We start from the raw sequence: 18,514 nt of genomic DNA on the forward strand, positions 1-18,514 counted from the left end.
CGCGCAGAGACATGCCAGCAGCAGCCAGCCGCAGCCACTTCTGGGTTAGCATGGGGCCATGGCAGGCAGGCAGCCTGCTTGAGCCCTGCTGCGCCACTGGCCGGGAACCGCCTGTGGTAAGCACCTCCCGGCCTGAGCCTGCACCTGGGGCCACGGCAGGCAGGCAACCTGCCTGAGTGCCCCGCTGCACTGCAGGACTTTTAGCAGCCCAGAGATTGTGAGGGGGCAGCCAAAGAGCCTGGCGGGCTGGACGGAAATGTTAGGCGGGCCGAATCCGGCCAGCAGGCCGTATATTGCCCACCCCTGGGTTAGTTACTGATAATATAAAATGAAAAGGGGAGAGCGAAAGGGGAAGGAAAAGAAAACAGGGATATGGATTTTTTAAAATTGGTGATAAAGTTTCTGTTGCATATTTAGAAGATATACCCACAATATAATGCCCAGGTAAATGAACCCGATTTCTTGAATAGACATTTGACTTCCCATTTCAGTAATAAGATATGTCTCATTGTAGAGCTGACAGGCTCTTTGCAAAGGAATGTAGTCTCCCATAGATAAAAGTAATCTAACTCCTAATCATTAAAGGTGAATACAAATAAGATGGTGACCTGAATGAAGTGCAAATGCACAACAATTTAAGGTCAAATAGATTCATTTTAGCTCCTAATAAGAACAGCCATTCTGACCATACTGGGTCAGACCAATGGTCTATCCAGGCTAGTGTCTTCTGACAGTGGTAGGTGCCAGATGCTTCACAGTGTATAAACAGAACAGGGCATTTTCGAGTGATCTAACCCCTGTCATCCAGTCCCAGCTTCTGGAAGTTGGAGGTTTAGGGACACTTGGTGCATAGGTTTCAGAGTATGGTTGCATCCCTGACCATCTTGGTTAATAGCCATTGATGGACCTATCCTCCAGGAACTTATCTAATTCTTTTTTGAACCCAGTTATACTTTTGGCCTTCAAAACATCCCATGGCAATGAGTTCCATAGGTTGACTAAGCGTTGTGTGAAGAAATATTTCTTTTTGTTTGTTTAAAATCTGTAGCCTATTAATTTTATTGGGTGACCCCTTGTTCTTATGTTATGTGAAAGGGTAAATAACACTTTCCTATTCACTTTCTCCATAACATTCATGATTTTATAGATCATATACTCTCTTAATCATCTCTTTTCTAAGCTGAACAGTCCCAGTTTTTTACTTTCTCCTTGTATAGATGCTGTTCCATGCATCTAATCCTTTTTGTTGCCCTTCTCTATAACTTTTCCATTTCTAATATATCTGTTTTGAGATAGGGCAACCAGACCTGCACACATGGATGCTGACTAAAATTACCAAGAAAGCCGTGGCTTCTATAGAATATTATCTTTCACTGTCATCTAGGTTCTTCAGGACTAAATCGTTTAGGATTTTCACCAACACTGCCAATAAAAATGGCATGACCAATACCAACTGTTCCCTAGCAGTACCAGTTCCAGTGAGTACTACCACAATCTGATCCTTCCAAGAAAACAGTGAAGTATAACCAGAGGTGAATAGTGACTAAAACTCCATTACAGAAACACAAGCAGGGAACGCATGTAAAGCACCACATAAAGTTAAAAAAACCCAAACCCTACAGAAAATGCTGCTTGTCAGTGATACAGTCAGAAAACCACAAGAACACTTTTTCCTTCCTTCCCATGCCTAGAATGAAACTCTCTCTACCATATAGAGAAATTCCAGTGCAAACAAACAAAAAAAAATGCTTAACTGTGTATTGAATTTCAGAACAGAAGATCTTAGCCAAATTTCTGTTCCATAACTCATTACTTTATTCAGTAACGTGTAGAAGTGCTACAGAGAAAGACTCTGACGGAAGTCCACTATGTCACTCAACTTTCATTTACCAAACTTATCAGGAAGCAGGGTTGTTAAGACTCAGAAGGAACAGAAGTATGTTGGCCAAGAAAGATGGCCTTGAGGAATGTAAAGTGGAAGAAAATAGGATTCAGAAGGAGTGAGGGGATAGAGATATGCTAATCTACAGGTATTTTGTATACGTATACAGAAGGCAGTAATAATAGTTGGCATTTACATAATGCCTTTGATTGAAGCGTCAGGCCCCTAAGAGAACATGAACAAACCAATCTATCCAACTTTACATACTAACTTCTGATGTGTGATGAGATGGTGGGCCAATTCAATAAAATCAGTTAATATCTTTATCACAGCAGCTTAGACATGTCTCTTCCTTCTCAGCTCACCAACTCAATTATAGCAAGTATTTAGGAAACATGGTAACACTTTTTAAAAAAATGAAACATACAAAATGCTCTTTAGTAAAAAATGTCGATAAATTGTTTCTATGTTGGGGGGAGTGGTAGCATGACAGAGTAGTAGTATCAAGAGGGAAAAACATAGTAGTATTGTGCTAGATAATACCATATAGAGGGATGAAGTCCTGTATCTTATTGTATATTGTAATCAAAATATCCAAATTCTCCTCCTAAAATTATCATCAGGTTAACAGTTTATGAGTTTTCAGCAGCAGTTCAGTCCTTGTCGATCCAAGCAATAAGGACAGAAATGTTCTTGCAGGAATGAACTCAGTGATCACTGAAGGACCCTAAAATCCCAAAGACACTCTTGCTAGAGGAATTTATTTTCACCTGAAAAAATGTGAAACTACGCTGTCTATTCAGCTTTTTGGTCCACAGTTATTGCTAATCCTAACAACACAGAGACTGTGTGTCCTCACTGTCCAATGCAGAGAATATTTTCCTATATTGTGCTCTTATCCCTCTCCTCCTGTCCTTCACCACCAGCAGGAACTACATTCCTCCTTCACCAGAGACCACGGCCCTAACTCCCCAGTCAAACACTGGAAAAGTCCTTTCCCCTTTCAGTGCAGACAAAAGACTTCCCAACCCCCCAAACACACCTTGCTACTACTAATTCTTCTCCATTCCTGTCCTGACTTCCCGATGCAACCCATCTCCCTACTGGTAGTTCAAAACATAAGGGACTAACTCAGAACTGGGTGTTGTGGGAGAGTATGAGTCACCATCCTGGGGCGGAGGTTTAAAAGCATTTCAGAAGCTGGACAAGTTTTTTTCTCATTCACTTTAAAATAGCTTATAGATACATCTTAATCTATTAAGCTATTCTTCTTTGGACGTTTTAACGATGCTTTCATTGAAGTCAATAAAGCTTTGCCATGAATGTCAAGGAGAATAGAAGCAGGCTGTAAGCTTGTAAGCATAGCAGCATTTGTGACATCAAGAATACCACTGAATACTGTTAGACAGGTATTCAAAAAGTCATTTTATTATTTAGCCTGAGTTTGTCTTCAAGAACTTCTTCAGCCTTTTCCAAACAATCAATTGCCTTTAACAGACAAAATCGCTTTTGCCCAGTATTTGTGCTCATGTAAATGTACTTTTCTTTGGAGTTTCACCAAGAGAAAACGCAACTGTTGCACAATGTTTTTGCTTTAGCATATGTGTGGTTAACAGTAGCTATATTTTACCGTAGAGGTGGTTACTTTTCAGTGGAGGGATGCAGTAATTCAGATGTTCACAAAACAGTGTTCATAGTTTATAAATCAGTTTGTATAATGTAAAGCAAAGCCATGCTGATTAATCTCGATGGTGTAACAGAAGTGTGACAGGTTCTCTACAATCACAATCACTGCTGCCCCCCCCCCGCCTCCCCCCCAAAAAAGTTATGTCAAAATAGGACAAATTGCAACCATATTTTGGCAAACACTTTGTTATTAGCATTTAGCTTTAGTGTTCGGATAAGAGGGAAGATCCTCTCATGGATCAATAACTGCTTAAAAGACAGTAAACAAAGGGTAGGAATAAATGGTTAGTTTTCAGATTGGAGAGAGTAAACCATGGGGCTTCCAGGGACCAGTGCTGTTCAACATATTCATAAATGATCTGGAAATAGGGGTAAACAATGAGATGGCAAAGTTTGTGGATGACACAAAATTACTCAAGACAGTGAAGTCCAAAACTGACTGTGAAAAGTTACAAAGGGATCTCACAAAACCGGGGGACTGGGCAACAAAATGGCATATGAATCAATGTGAATAAATGCAAGGTAATGCACACTGGAAAAGATAATCCCAACTATACATACAAAATGATGGGATCTAAATTCACTGTTACCACTCAAGAAAGAAACCTTGGATTCATTGTGGATAGTTCTCTGAAAACATTTGCTCAATGTGCAGTGGCAATCAAAAAAGCTAACAATGTTAGGAATCAGCAGAAAAGGGATAGATAATAAATATCATTATGCCATGGTATGCCCACACTTCGAATACTGTGTGCAGTTCTGGTTGTCCCATCTCAAAAGATAGTAGAAATGAAAAAGGTATAGAGAAGGGCAACAAAAATGATTAAGGGGATGGAACAGATTCCATGTGAAGAGAGATTAAAAAGATTGGGACATTTCAACTTGGAAAAGGCAACTAAGGAGGGATATGACTGAGGTCGACAACATCATGAATGGTGTAGAGAAAGTGATTAAGGAAGTATTATTTACTCCTTCATATAATATAGGAACCGGGGGTCACCCAATGACATTAACAGGCAGCTGGTTTAAAACAAACAGAAGGAAGTACTTTTTCACTTAACACAGAGTCAGCCTATGGAAGTCATTGTTAGGAGATGTTGTGAAGGCCAAAAGTATAACTGGGATAAGTTCCTGGAGGATAGGTCCATCAATGGTTACTAGCCATGATGGTCAGGAATGCAACCCAGTGCTCTGGGTGTCCCTTGCCTCTGACTGCCAGAAGCTGGGAATGGATGTAGGAGATGGATCACATAATTACCCTGTTCTGTTCATCCCCTCTGAAGCACCTGGCATTGGCTGCTGTCAGAAGACAGGTTACTTGGCTAGATGGACCATTGGTCTAACCCAGTATGGCAATTCTGATGTTCTAGCAAAATCCCAACTCCCAGTGCAGGGGTTAATACAGAGGCATTTCAATTATCTCTCAACATGATCTTAGTTTTTTTCACCTTTGCAAATGTCTCTCTGACATCTCTTTTAAAAATGTCTGGTGGGACTTGTAAAGTAACGTGTTTTGATGCTAACTTACATATTTCCTCCATTAATTTTAATAGTATTAAGCTGCTTACAAATGTCAAAGCTCTTCCGTGAGATACTTTAAATTGACTGCTTGGAAATTGTATATGCTCCAAAGACTGTTTAACTACTTGTTGTGAATTTGTTAAAGGTGCATCCATAACTTCTATAACACGTCGTCTGTTGTATATCATCTTTAGGGCTGTCAGTTTTTTACCATCCTACACAGTGAACAGAAATTTACCCCTAAGTAACTCTCTCTTCTTTTGTTTCTCTTCTCTTGCATTTTATACATAGACCCAAGAAAGGGCTATACAACTATATACATACACACAGAGAGAGATGCACATGCTGCATCTTGTCTTCCCTTGCTCTGCACCTTAAGCATTTTCTTGAAATGTGATTGAACCGTTGACAAATGAAGAGCAGTAAAGAGAAGTCATCACCTGCTTAGCTCCCTCTCTTTTCAATTCATGGAAGAAACTATCCAAAGCATACCTGTAATGAAACCTTCTTTCAGAACATTTTAATAAATAATTTACATTCTAATCTGTTTACTAGCTCTACTTTATATACCTGAGTGTCAAGTTTCCTTTTTATGATAGTGATACTTTATTTCCTCTTTTCAATAACACCTTTAAAGATGAACACCTATTTGCCACAAAAGAGCCCAATAACCAAGTTGTCAGTTAATTACTAAAATTAAGACCTTTATCCAGCAATACATCAATATTCTTCAGTCACCTCCACATAAGATACATCTATCTTAAAATTAGTCTAGATTCTTATTAAAACTTTTAAAAACATCTTGGATTATCTATTATCACAGTTAAAGCCATATTATTCTTCACATTTTAATGTTTTCTCACAGAACAGCAATGAAGCAGCACTGGGAGTATGCATTTTAGAAAAGGAGCCTGCGAGTTTCTATTTGTAACTGTTTTTTTTAATACTTTTGTTCTCCATTAAAAGTCAAAAATATACAGATTGACTCTGCCAGCTACTTTGTTTTATTAGTTTTTAAATGTGCTTTACAATTCATTCTAATATTCTATTTGAAGCTCTCACGTACAGTAAAGCTCAGTTAACATCTCTGGCTCAGTTTCTCCATCTCTAAAATGGGAAGTTGATGACTAGCTTCTTTGCTAGTAAAGTATGTTGTTATAGCAAGTGAGCATACTTTTCTCTCTGAAGGTGATAGGGAATTAATGCTCAGATGTTCCTAACGATTTCAGGCCAAGATTTCACATAAGGAGGCATATAAATAGACACAAAGCTATTTTCAAATATTCCAACATACTGCATGTTTGTGCTGCTTCCCTTTCCAACCGGACCTCTAAAATGTTGATTTATTAGATTTTGTAAATTTGCTGTAAATATAGAATTCACAGATTTAAATACCATGGATTTGGAGATTACTAGAGGACCTTCATTGGAGTGAGCCAGCACAGATTAAACATATTGCTAAATATAAGTTGTGTTTGGCCCTGAGAGAGGGCACTGGTTATACTGCCTGTGAGAAACCAGCTTTCCTTCCTTGCCATTGGCTAATGACAAAGTAGTACTGTCAGCTATACTAAAGGAAAAAACATACCCTACCCATTTATCCACTTAGCTGCGGAAAAGTTGCTTAATGGCGGACTGGAAGACAAAAAGATAAGTGGATGTAAAATGGCAAATTCTTGAACGTTTTAAAAAGGAAGGACACCCTGGGACTTCTGCTTCAAAAGAAATAAAAAGTACAGACAGCTAAAGGGCTTTGGTGTCATCTTTTTTGTGCTGTAAATCATTTAATCAAGAGGGACATACTCTCTTTTTGACAATAATGTAAGCAGGTGGATGTGAAACTGACTAATTAAATATTTTGGGACTGCTCTCCCTAGTTAGACATTAGATCCAGAAGCCACAGCAAGGGAGCAGTTTTCCATCAGTACATGAACAATTCCAGATAGGAGACTTACATATCTCAGTGATGGTAGTATTTCTAAGACATTCAATAAACGCTTCTTTTGACCAGGAAATATGCCCCATAAGATTTCCGGGGACTGACACACCTGCAAGGTTATAACAAGTTCGCATAAAAAAATTGATTGAATTAGACTGAGGCTATTCAAGCTGTTCTGTTGAAGATTACGCAGTCTTTAACCAAGCATGGAAGCCTCATTCTGAGTCTGGTGAATGGTGTTACAGATGTGCAAAAAGCCGTTTAGTCTCAGTGGAGAAGCCTTTATTCCATCCTGGTTCCTACACCTGCTGGGGGCATCAGTTGGTGGCTCCTTTATGGTTCTGTGAGCACAGGTGTTCTGCTGGCAGAGTTCACAGACTCTCTCACACATTGACCTTAAGTGTGCCAGGCTGTGGCCTCTCTTCCACCTTTTCTGGAACCTGCTCTTCAAGTTTTGGCTGCTCTTCTCCCCTCACCTTTTTATTTGTGGTCCTCCTATCTGTGGATACACTAAGTCCAGAGATTTCCTCATAAACCTCTTTCTGGCACTTGTCAAGCAGGGCATATATGAAGAGTCCAGCAGAAGCACCTCAAACACAGGGATACTCTCTGCGACTGTAGTGCCATTTCCATTGGACTCATATGTACAAACATCCAGACAGAATTCTACTGCACAGCATCTACCAATGCACTACTGTTCTTGCACTCTTTGATTTATTCCGTGTATTCAGTCAACTCCCATTACATTTTCTAATTGATGGGTGGATCTTTGTGTCCTTGAGCAGACGCGTCTTCGGAGGGCCTGTCTACTGAACTAGAAGTCAAATAGATCCACTCTAGTTAGAATAGAAATAATTTTTTTGTATATTGTATTTATTTTACTATAGCCTGACTACTCCTGAGCAGATGGCCAAAAAGTTGTGGTCAGATGTTTGGAATAGTGTATTATCCCTCATTTAATTCTTCGTTTCGAGATGACCAGGGAGCTGAATGAGCAGTTGGGGGAGTGCTTGGAAGAAAAACACTGGTGGGAGTTGGTATGTCAAACAGAACCAACGCTTTTCTGTACTTAAAATAAAACTATGGTCCGTTGAGGGTGTGTCCATTTGTGGTCTTTTGACCTTCTAAAACGTACTGCTGCTAATTTTCTGAACAGCTCCCAAGCCCTGGATAGACACTTCATCAATATGAGCAAATAAAATAAACAATGAGAAGTATGTACCATATTTGTACATATTTATATCCAAAGGCATCTGTAGAGAACAAAAATATTGCTGAATACAGTTTTCAGATAAAAAATGCAACAGGGAAAAATGGTGATATCTCAGATACCACTCCGTGGTTTATGTTGGCAAATGGCAACCAATGCATTTATTTTTTATAAAGAGATTTCATATCTCTCCATAAGCATGCATAATTTCTGCCTTAACAAAAGCCACTGTTATAAAGAAATAGCCATGATTCTGTCAGTTGGAAGCTCTGTGAAACTGGAGTACAGAAAAACGAATGTAGTCTTCCATACAGATTACGTCACTAGAAGCTAGGACTGATTAATGCTTCATAATTTTTTCCTCTCAATCTCCAACACAGAAGGAATCCAAAGAAATATTATTTATCAAAACTAAAAGTTTGTTTTAAAATGCTACTTGCACAATTTTACAAAAGATACCAATCTACTAAGTACCTTAGCACAGTAGTCAGGTAATGCTGGTACTAATTAATTGGCATCATTTTTTTCTTCTCCTCCTCCTCCTCCTTCTCAGAATCTCAGATGATGAAACTGTTTTTTTCTTTTATTGAACCAGCTTGGCCTAGACTAGCTTGTCCCGCAGTGACATGTATATTGAATACAAATCAGACAGCATAGCTTTAAATCTGTGTTGCAGCTCTCATTTCCAATTCGAGAACTGTACTATAATCATAAGCTTCTGGTGGATGAAAGGAAATCAGCTCTCTGAATATTAGCTAATGCCACATTTGCAAGTCCTGAAGAGATCTGTGCTGTTTAAAAAAAAATAGATCATTTCTCGTGAACCTATATATATGAATCGCTTTGTACTGCTCGACTGATAGAAGCGATGCCTGTGCTGGGATTAAACCCTTTTCATCATAAAACCTCATCTGGTTCGGAGTCCAAGTCCATCAACCCTTTTCCCTTTAAAGTCCCGCCTTTGATTCTACATCAATTTATTCAAACCGCAGCTGGGTGGCTGAAAACGAAAGGACAGCATCATTTAAACCAACCATGTTCCCAACTTGAAAGAAGGGCTATAATTAAAAAAATGGGCATAAAAGAATGGAAATGGGATAATATTTTTTAATGGTAGTTCAAAGGCCGACAGATGTCAGAGCCTTTGAAGATGTCAGTACACTGAGCAAGAAGTTGCCATTAAATAGTTTGCCTGAGAGGTGAAGCAGCTTTTTAATGACTGAAAAAGCCCTTGCAGACACATCCTTGTGTTTTTAATTTGTCAGAGTTTCTGCAGTATTTTCTGATTAATGACATATGATTATAACTGCATAGCATACATATTTTTATACTTGGTTAAATGAATACTTTATTCCACATTCCTCTAGAGCTAGATAAGAATAGGGAAGCTATACTAGAGAGTCCAAAACTATTCGGATTGCTTCAAATATTTATGGTAATTTGATGGGACTGGCCAAATACAGTTACTGTGTGTTGCCAGCTTTTGTTCTTTAATGGTGATATTACTAATTCTATCATAATTTGCATATGTTAGATGGGATGTGACTACACTTTTATACCCTTCATGTGCACTTTACCATGTGTGCCTTCAAAATTAATTGATGAACTAAATTATGTCAAATCAAAACAATGTTTGAAAACCTCTTCAACTTACCCTAAAAATGCAAGAGCTGTCAGAGTCCTCAGAAAAGGGAACGTTATTTAGGAAAAAATAGTATTTCTAGCAAGCCACTTATTCCTTCCTATTCAAAAAGAAACAACTATTTTAATTAATGTTGATAAAATCCTCCGCTTGGGTGGAGAACAAGCTATTGAAATATCTTTCATCTCCCTTAACATGTGCATATCATTCATGCTGTAGAATTACCTTAATAACCATTGATAACTGTAGCTCATTATATCTGCACACAAAATAGGAACACTTCCCTCCACTCCCAAGTGTAAACTGACATCTTTAGTGCACTAGTACTTTTGTATTAGTCTGCCATTCTGTTTTTGAGTAGCTATGTGTTTGAGAGTAGGACATCAGGAAGCATAAGCAAATATAGCACTGCACTGCGTCTCACCCTACAGCAGTTATTCAGCAAGTAAAATAAAGATATCATATCGGGGCAAAGTTAATTCACTGTCCTTTCTCCTCTAAAGACCCAAATTCAAATAATGAATTAAATCACAAATACATAAGAATATGATGACTCATATTACTTAATGGATATCTGTTTAGATCACAGAAGCACAATGTCAAGACTGAAACACTGGTACAGTTGTGTGACATCTCTGTGTGTATGTGTGTGGGGGGGTATTAAACCAGCCCCTCGCTTTCATAACAACATTTAAGGTATTTCATAAATTAACATGAGTATTTATATTATATCAAATCTGTACCCCTTTAGGAACTTCCCAGTAATCACTACACTGTTGAACCTGGCCACTACAAACTTCACAGCAATAGTGGAGATAGGTCTTAGCTACTCCTGCTCAGAAGGCACAAGTATATACACTATTAAAGCTAAGGAAAGCTGTTAGCAGTACATACCCTGTTACAAATCAAAACAAGGTTAAGAGAAAGTGAGGTTTGTAAAGCTAAGTATGGAAATTTGGAAATACCAGATTTATGTTTTCCTGAGCAACCTTATGTCTGACCCCTTGTGCATCCCACCTGTGCACTGAATGAGACCAGGGTCTTGTGAGAAAAACAACATGTGATCATGTTAAAAAGTATACCATAATGCATATGGACAAGGAGGCAGAATTAAGGTACAAGCATCTGTAAATCTGAGATTTTTTACCTTCTGAGTGCTTGACTTTGCAACCTAAGGATCTGCCTTCTGATAGCACTTTTTAAAATGTAATTTCCAAAGTGCTGTAGTTTTTTAAGGGAAAAGTAAATTCTGTTATGTACCATTATAACACCCCCTCCCCCAAAAATCATGAATCACCAGCAGTGTTTGAACCCTACTCTCTACCACTTGAGCTACAGGACAAAATACATTAGCTGGCAACTGACACAAGGTTGTTATACCAGGCAGAGTAAAAATGGGCTACTGGGACCATCTGCTGGGGCGTGTGCGCGCACAACACACACAGCCTCATGAGAGCTTGGGGAGCTCCTGCCCATGTGCTGCCCCCAAAGGGAGGGTTGGGACTATGAAGCAATGTACCCCACCATATGGGTGTGGTTAAGAGTGGAGCCAGGCACAGCTCCCTCCCACACTGACTGCTAGTGCTGATCTGGCAGCTCCCAGCTGTTCCCAGTGTGGTGTGCGCTGTTGCTTCGGTGACTCTTTACCACATACATGAGCAATTATAATTTTTGCCAGCATCTCAAAATATTCTCAGGAACATGTGTGAGGGAATGGAAATGGCAATTTTTACCAGTTTATAATGCATCTGACCCTGAAAGGAATTTCACAACAAACAAAAAAAACTACTTCTCTAGCTATAGGGCTTTCTCCCTGTTGAATTTCAAAGATGTGCTACAAACATCCACGGTATTACAGCTTCTTACAAAAAAAAGGTTGCAAGAATCTTTGTAATAGGGACTGAATGGCTAGGCAGCAGTTCTGCAGAAAAGGACCCAGGGGTTACAGTGGACGAGAAGCTAGATATGAGTCAACAGTGTGCCCTTGTTGCCAAGAAGGCCAATGGCATTTTGGGCTGTATAAGTAGGGGCATTGCCAGCAGATGTTGGAACGTGATCATTCCCCTCTATTCGACACTGGTGAGGCCACAGCTGGAGTACTGTGTCCAGTTTTGGGCCCCACACTACAAGAAGAAGGTGGAAAAATTAGAAAGAGTCCAGCGGACAAAAATGACTAGGGGACTGGAACACATGACTTATGAGGAGAGGCTGAGGGAACTGGAATTGTTTAGTCTGCGGAAGAGAAGAATGAGGGGGGTTTGACAGCTGCTTTCAACTACCTGAAAGGGGGTTCCAAAGAGGATGGATCTAGACTGTTCTCAGTGGTAGCAGATGACAGAACGAGGAGTAATGGTCTCAAGTTGCAATCGGGGAGGTTTAGGTTGGATATTAGGAAAAACTTTTTCGCTAGGAGGGTGGTGAAACACTGGAATGCATTACCTAGGGAGGTGGTGGAATCTCCTTCCTTAGAAGTTTTTAAGATCAGGCTTGAGAAAGCCCTGGATGGGATGATTTACTTGGGGATTGGTCCTGCTTTGAGCAGGGGGTTGGACTAGATGACCTACTGAAGTCCCTTCCAACCCTGATATTCTATGATTCTATGATAATGGAAAGCATTAAGCAATCTAGAGGTAGGGTTTGACCACCAGATCCCCCTATAATGAATTGATTCCTTCCATTAAGGGGCAGTGGTACACATACACCAGCCACTTCATTACAACAGTATGAATTAAATTCACAGTATGGAAAATTACAAATTTTGCCATCATAGATACTAAGGTCAGAAGGGACAATTATGATCATCTAGTCTGACCTCCTGTACAACGCAGGCACAGAATTTCACCCACCCACGCCTGCGAAAAACCTCTCATCTATGTCTGAGCTATTGAAGTCCTCAAATCGTGGTTTAAAGAGTTCAAGAAGCAGAGAATCCTCCAGCAAGTGACCCGTGCCCCATGCTACAGAGGAAGGCGAAAAACCTCCAGGGCCTCTTCCAATCTGCCCTGGAGGAAAATTCCTTCCCGACCCCAAATATGGCCATTAGCTAAACCCTGAGCATAAGGGCAAGATTCACCAGCCAGATACTATAGAAAATTCTTTCCTGGGTAACTCAGATCCCACCCCACCTAATATCCCATTACAGGCCATTGGGCCTATTTACCATGAATATTTAATTACTAAAACCATGTTAACCCATCATACCATCTCCTCCATAAACTTATTGAGTTTAATCTTAAAGCCAGATAGATCTTTTGCCCCCACTGCTTCCCTTGGAAGGCTACTCCAAAACTTCACTCCTCTGATGGTTAGAAACCTTCGTCTAATTTCAAGTCTAAACTTCCTGGTGGCCAGTTTATATCCATTTGTTCTTGTGTCCACATTGGTACTGAGCTTAAATAATTCCTCTCCTTCTCCAGTATTTATCCCTCTGATATATTTATAGAGAGCAATCGTATCTCCCCTCAACCTTCTTTTAGTTAGGCTAAACAAGCCAAGCTCCTTGAGTCTCCTTTCATAAGGCAAGTTTTCCATTCCTTGGATCATCCTAGTAGCCCTTCTCTGTACCTGTTCCAGTTTGAATTCATCCAATTTCATCATCATCAATGGCAAACTGATATCCCACCCCACACAGAAGTTCAGTATCAATAGAACACTATACCAGCCTCTGATAGAAAATATTCTCCTTTAAATAGGATTTTAAGCATGTGAATCAATAATGATAATTTTCTTCAGAAGGCTCACATTTAGCTGCCCTGAAATGAAATACAGAAGTTTAAATGTATTGAAAAACTAGTGTTTATGAAAACATTATAAGGGATCTCAAACTTTTTCACAGTATGTACCACAGTTTAATAGAAAATGTCTTGCATGCACCTGTCTTTAAAAAAAAAAAAAAAGATGACATCACAAACCCTGCTTTTGACAGCAAAAGGAATTGCTGAGATGGAAAGTATTTAATGTATATTTAGTGTCTTTTGATTAGATTTGGCACACAGAAATCAGGAGGAGGAGAAGCCAGTAACAAGTTACCAACAGAACTATAAGAGCTAACCAGCTCATGTGCCATGAATACTGCTCATTATACTAATCATCATTTCCTCATTGTTACCATGTGTTCCCACCATGTACTTATTGTATCCACCTGTTATGTCTTATCATACACTCATACTATAAGCTCATTGGGGCAAGGACTGTCTTATAGTTATGTGTTTGTACACTGCCTAACACAATGGTCCTCGATCCTTGAGAGGGCCACTATTATTTGAATTTTTGTAGTGCTTAATCACCAGCAGTCCATAGACCACAGCTTGCAAACATCTGATTATTGCTAGAAATTACAATAAAAACCAGAAAGCCTATGTAAGTCACATAATGACCAATGATTCCTATATTTGATATGTTTTTATATTCTTTCACAAGGGTTGATCTTTGTTTTATTACAAAATAGCAATTCAGTTAATTTTAACGAACAGATGGTCAACTGCTATCAAAGTTAGATAAACACTACGTTTGTACTATCCATTAAGTCTACCATAAAACTAGAATTTAACTTATGAATCCATATTTGCCTCTAGAGCAACATAAAGTTGATGACTAGCTTGTTTGTTAGTAAAGTATTTTATTATAGCTAGTGAACATACTTTTCTCTCTGAAGGTGATAGGAAGTTAATGCTCAGAAGTTCCAAACAATTTCAGGTCCAGATTTCATATAAAGGAGCATATAAATAGACAGTTATTTTCAAATATTCCAACTGCTTGCCTTTCCAAGTGCATGCTTTCTCTCTTTCTCTCTTCTATATTCACTTTACAGATGTCAATACACCAGAAAGCACAGACTACAAAGGAATTCAAGCTGTCAGAAAAAACTTTAAAAGAACCACATCACCAGTATAAAAGAGTGGAGTTCACTGTTCCTGGAATTTTCAGATCTGTTTCAAGTAAAAACACTGCATCAGGTTTTCTGACTAAATCGCAGCTGTTTTTATAAACTCTGTAGAACTCTTTTAAAGGCCTAAAATGAAATATTTGCAATCAGGCCAATTCTTTTTGGCCCCTAAAGTTCCCTCTTAAATGTAATATTTCAGGAGGGCTTTCATAAATATAAATACAAGTGACTATGAAATACATTATTTTAGTTTGAAATATATTGTTTTCCTCCTTAAACAGAAGTCTACAGTCCTCTTGACATCAATTTCTGTCATTTTGTCATGAAAAACACTCAGGTATTAAATATCTTTCACATCAGGCATCCAGGCATGATTCCAATTAGTGCTGAATAGAAGACAAAATGTCAGCCTAATAAGCTTCAATTTGCAAACTCTTTGAGCATTTGATGATATCAACACTTAGCCAACCTCAGCTTGCATTGGCTTCTTCTTCACATCACCTTCCTTGTCACAAAAAAGTCTTTCACATCTACGTCAACTGCAGACATTAACAATGTCAGTCATTGGTCTGATTGAGCTAAAAGATCCAAAAATGACTCCCCAGTACATCAAGGGAGAATTGTGATGTGCACAATATTTCCTCAAAGCTAATTTGCTGCCAACATGTATAGTAATGGGGGAAGGGGGCAGTCCACTTTAAAGTCACACTGTGGAAAAAAATGTTTTTTTATTTTTTCTTATGAACTCTACACCAAAAATGTTAAATCACTGCCAGTGTCTCTGACATTTTTTCAGAAGAAAAGAAACATTAATTATTAAAGGAACCAATAAATGACAATCACTTCTTTAAAGGTGAGTGGACCAAGATGCGGCTCTACAGTTTAGTTCATAGTGCAACTATTCATTATCTTATTTTAAGACAATGCATTTTTATAAGTCCCTAATTATTGATAAAATGCTTTCCTGGATACAGAAAAGACTTACGAAACAAGTATACATGAATCAGCCAACTTGAACACATATGTCTAACACAAAATGCTTCTCCAGCCCAAAGGCACTGAATCCCAGACAGAAAACATATGGAATGTTCTTTGCAAGATATTTTCCTTTTGCAGAGCACAAGAGCCCCATCTCATAAGGTCAAGACTCTGATCATGGTGAAGGGGAAGAGAAACAGAAGACAGTGACTGAAAAAAAGAGGGGATGAATCTGACTGAAAACTGGGGTAGCGATGGAACGGTATGCATAGAAGCTGACCTTGGGTCGGAAAAGAAGATGGTTAGCTAATGAACAGGGAATGTAAGGATGGGCAGGGATGTCCTGAGGCTAGGAGGATAGAGCTGAGTCAGCACCACCCATTACAGGTGGCATTTGCTTGAGCAGAGGTGCCAAAGTAGGGAGGTGGCTTTGGATATCTGTCCAGCTGACAGTGGTAGAGTTGCTAAACGTGAGGCAGAAATTGGACCTTTTAGGGAGTTGCTAAAACATGCAGGAGTGTGGTCAGTGGACAAGTAACTGTAAAAAGGATCAACAGTAAGTTATTGGGACTGACATCTGTGCCAGCAGCATCTTCTTCAGAAACACTTAACACCAGTCACACCATCTTTGCCTTAGCTTCTCCCAATGAGGTGGAAAGAGAGTAAACTGGACACTAGGTTTCCCCCTGGGCTGAAGCAGGATGCTGCCTGAACAAAGGATTGCTGAGGTTCCCACCATAGTGAAGTGTGCCATCAGCATCTCAGTTGTAATTTGTTGCTGGTTTTCCACTTGCAGCTTTCTCTATAATACTTTAATGTGGGATTGTGTAGAGCCTTATGCAAGATCTCATATTTCCCAACTGACATATCTTCAGCCAAACTGTGTCAGCTACAGGAGAAGGCAAGACTTTTCATCGGTTTTGTGGTTTCTCTCTCCCCGCATCTTGAACCACATAAAAGAGAAATATAAATAATTGTACCTCTAAAATGTCTATTTATTACCTCATCGTAAAAGTGCCTATTGGACCCACCAGTGATACTGAGTAATAATAGAACCACTTTATGATCTAAGTCCTATTTATTACTTGAAATTAGGAAAATTAGCATTCATATGGATCCTATTGTCTTAAGACAGTGACACTGCCAGAAGAAGTGATGTTAACATTCTAAACTATAGATTGTCATTATTTCTGTCTTGGTGTTTTACTCTTTCATTTGGTCTTTAAAATACCTTCGATTTAGGGTACTGTCATACAAAGCCTTTAATTGGGAGATTATTGGTTCAAATTTGATCTATGGTAGTAGTGAGTGAACGTTATTAATATCTGGCGATCTAAATGGACAATGTTAAAATGATTTCCAGGCTCAGTCCAGTTTTTAGTGAACAAAAGAAAAACCACAAAAAGAACAGGAGGACTTGTGGCACCTTAGAGACTAACAAATTTATTTGAGCATAAGCTTTTGTGAGCTACAGCTCACTTCGTCGGATAAAAGAAAAACCAGAGTTCAAAGAAAAGTGCCACTGACACTAGCATGTCCCCTATTTGACTATCACAGTAGATAGTGCAGGACTTCAACATGAATCTTGGTCTGCACCCTCTCATCTACAGACAGTTCTCTCCAGGCATTCAGTGGAGCTGCTTGGAGAAGCTTCCATTGCTGCTTCCCATATTGTTGTAGCTGTTCCCTGAATTAGCAAAGGATTTAAACATCTCTCTGCCCAACACCTTCCATTAGTACTAAAGTTCACAATTTAAAAAAAAAGAAAACAAGCCTTTGTCCTGGTTATATTCACTGAAAAAGTACATTTTCAAAAAAAATTAACATAGAACTTCACAAAACTGCCAAACATTTCTGCTTAAGCAACTTTCTTTGCCCAACAAAAAAGTGTTTACTAAACCAGTAACCCTTATAATCCTTTGGAAATGTCAAGTTCCTATCATCAAGCAAGCAGTATTTACAACATACAAAAATAACAGCTTCTAACATGGTCTTCATTAAAAATAACATCCATAATGCAACGTTACGGCCTGATCCTGACAACTGCTGAACTAATGAGAGCTGAGACTTTATGGTACCTCAAGACTGAGGCTACAAAACTGCAATTTGACTGTTTCCTGTGTATTAGCTACTTTTGCTCTCAGATCTCATTCTCTGGCGTACACTTTGGACTACACAGGGGTTCCATTAACAAACTGACAAGCTACCATATGCCAGTAAAATTTGCTTTACCACAATGTTTTTGGCATTCCTACAATTAAAAAGCACTTAGAAACTGCAAAAGTGTAGCAGCATATCATAAATATTGTAGTAATTACCAATTTTTTGTGATGACTACTATACCTGACCACTGAGAAAACATGCTGCACAATGGAACACAGTTTGAAGAGAAAAAATATTTAATATTTATATAGCAGCGTAAGACAGCCTCCATCACAAACAGCCTATAATCTATTATTATTATTTATCTGTATTACCACAGCACCTAGGAGCCATAGTTATGGACCAGACGTGCTAGATGCTGTACCACAACCAAAAAGACTGTCAAGGGCTTACAATCTAAGTATAAGACAAGAGACAACAAATGCAGACAGACAGATAGGGAGGTACAAGGAACAATGAGATAATATCATCAGCATGATAGGCAGTAGTCTCAGCACACCAAACGCTGACCTCATGTTTTTTTGAAGGCAAAGAAGAGTTTTAAAGAAAGATTTGGAGGGTAATGCGTTAGAATGAAAGCAGCAAGTGAGACCATGCCACCGATTTAT

General features: G+C 39.0%; 1 protein-coding gene across 4 annotated transcripts in view; it reads right to left on the reverse strand.

The window, feature by feature from the left end:
• CEP112 (centrosomal protein 112) overlaps positions 1-18,514 on the reverse strand; it is a 357,759-nt gene that overhangs the window by 152,674 nt on the left and 186,571 nt on the right. The gene's annotated exons all lie outside the window — the stretch shown is intronic.

This window comes from Lepidochelys olivacea (assembly GCF_965140295.1).
Source record: "Lepidochelys olivacea isolate rLepOli2 genome assembly, chromosome: 14".
NCBI lineage: Eukaryota > Metazoa > Chordata > Testudines > Cheloniidae > Lepidochelys > Lepidochelys olivacea.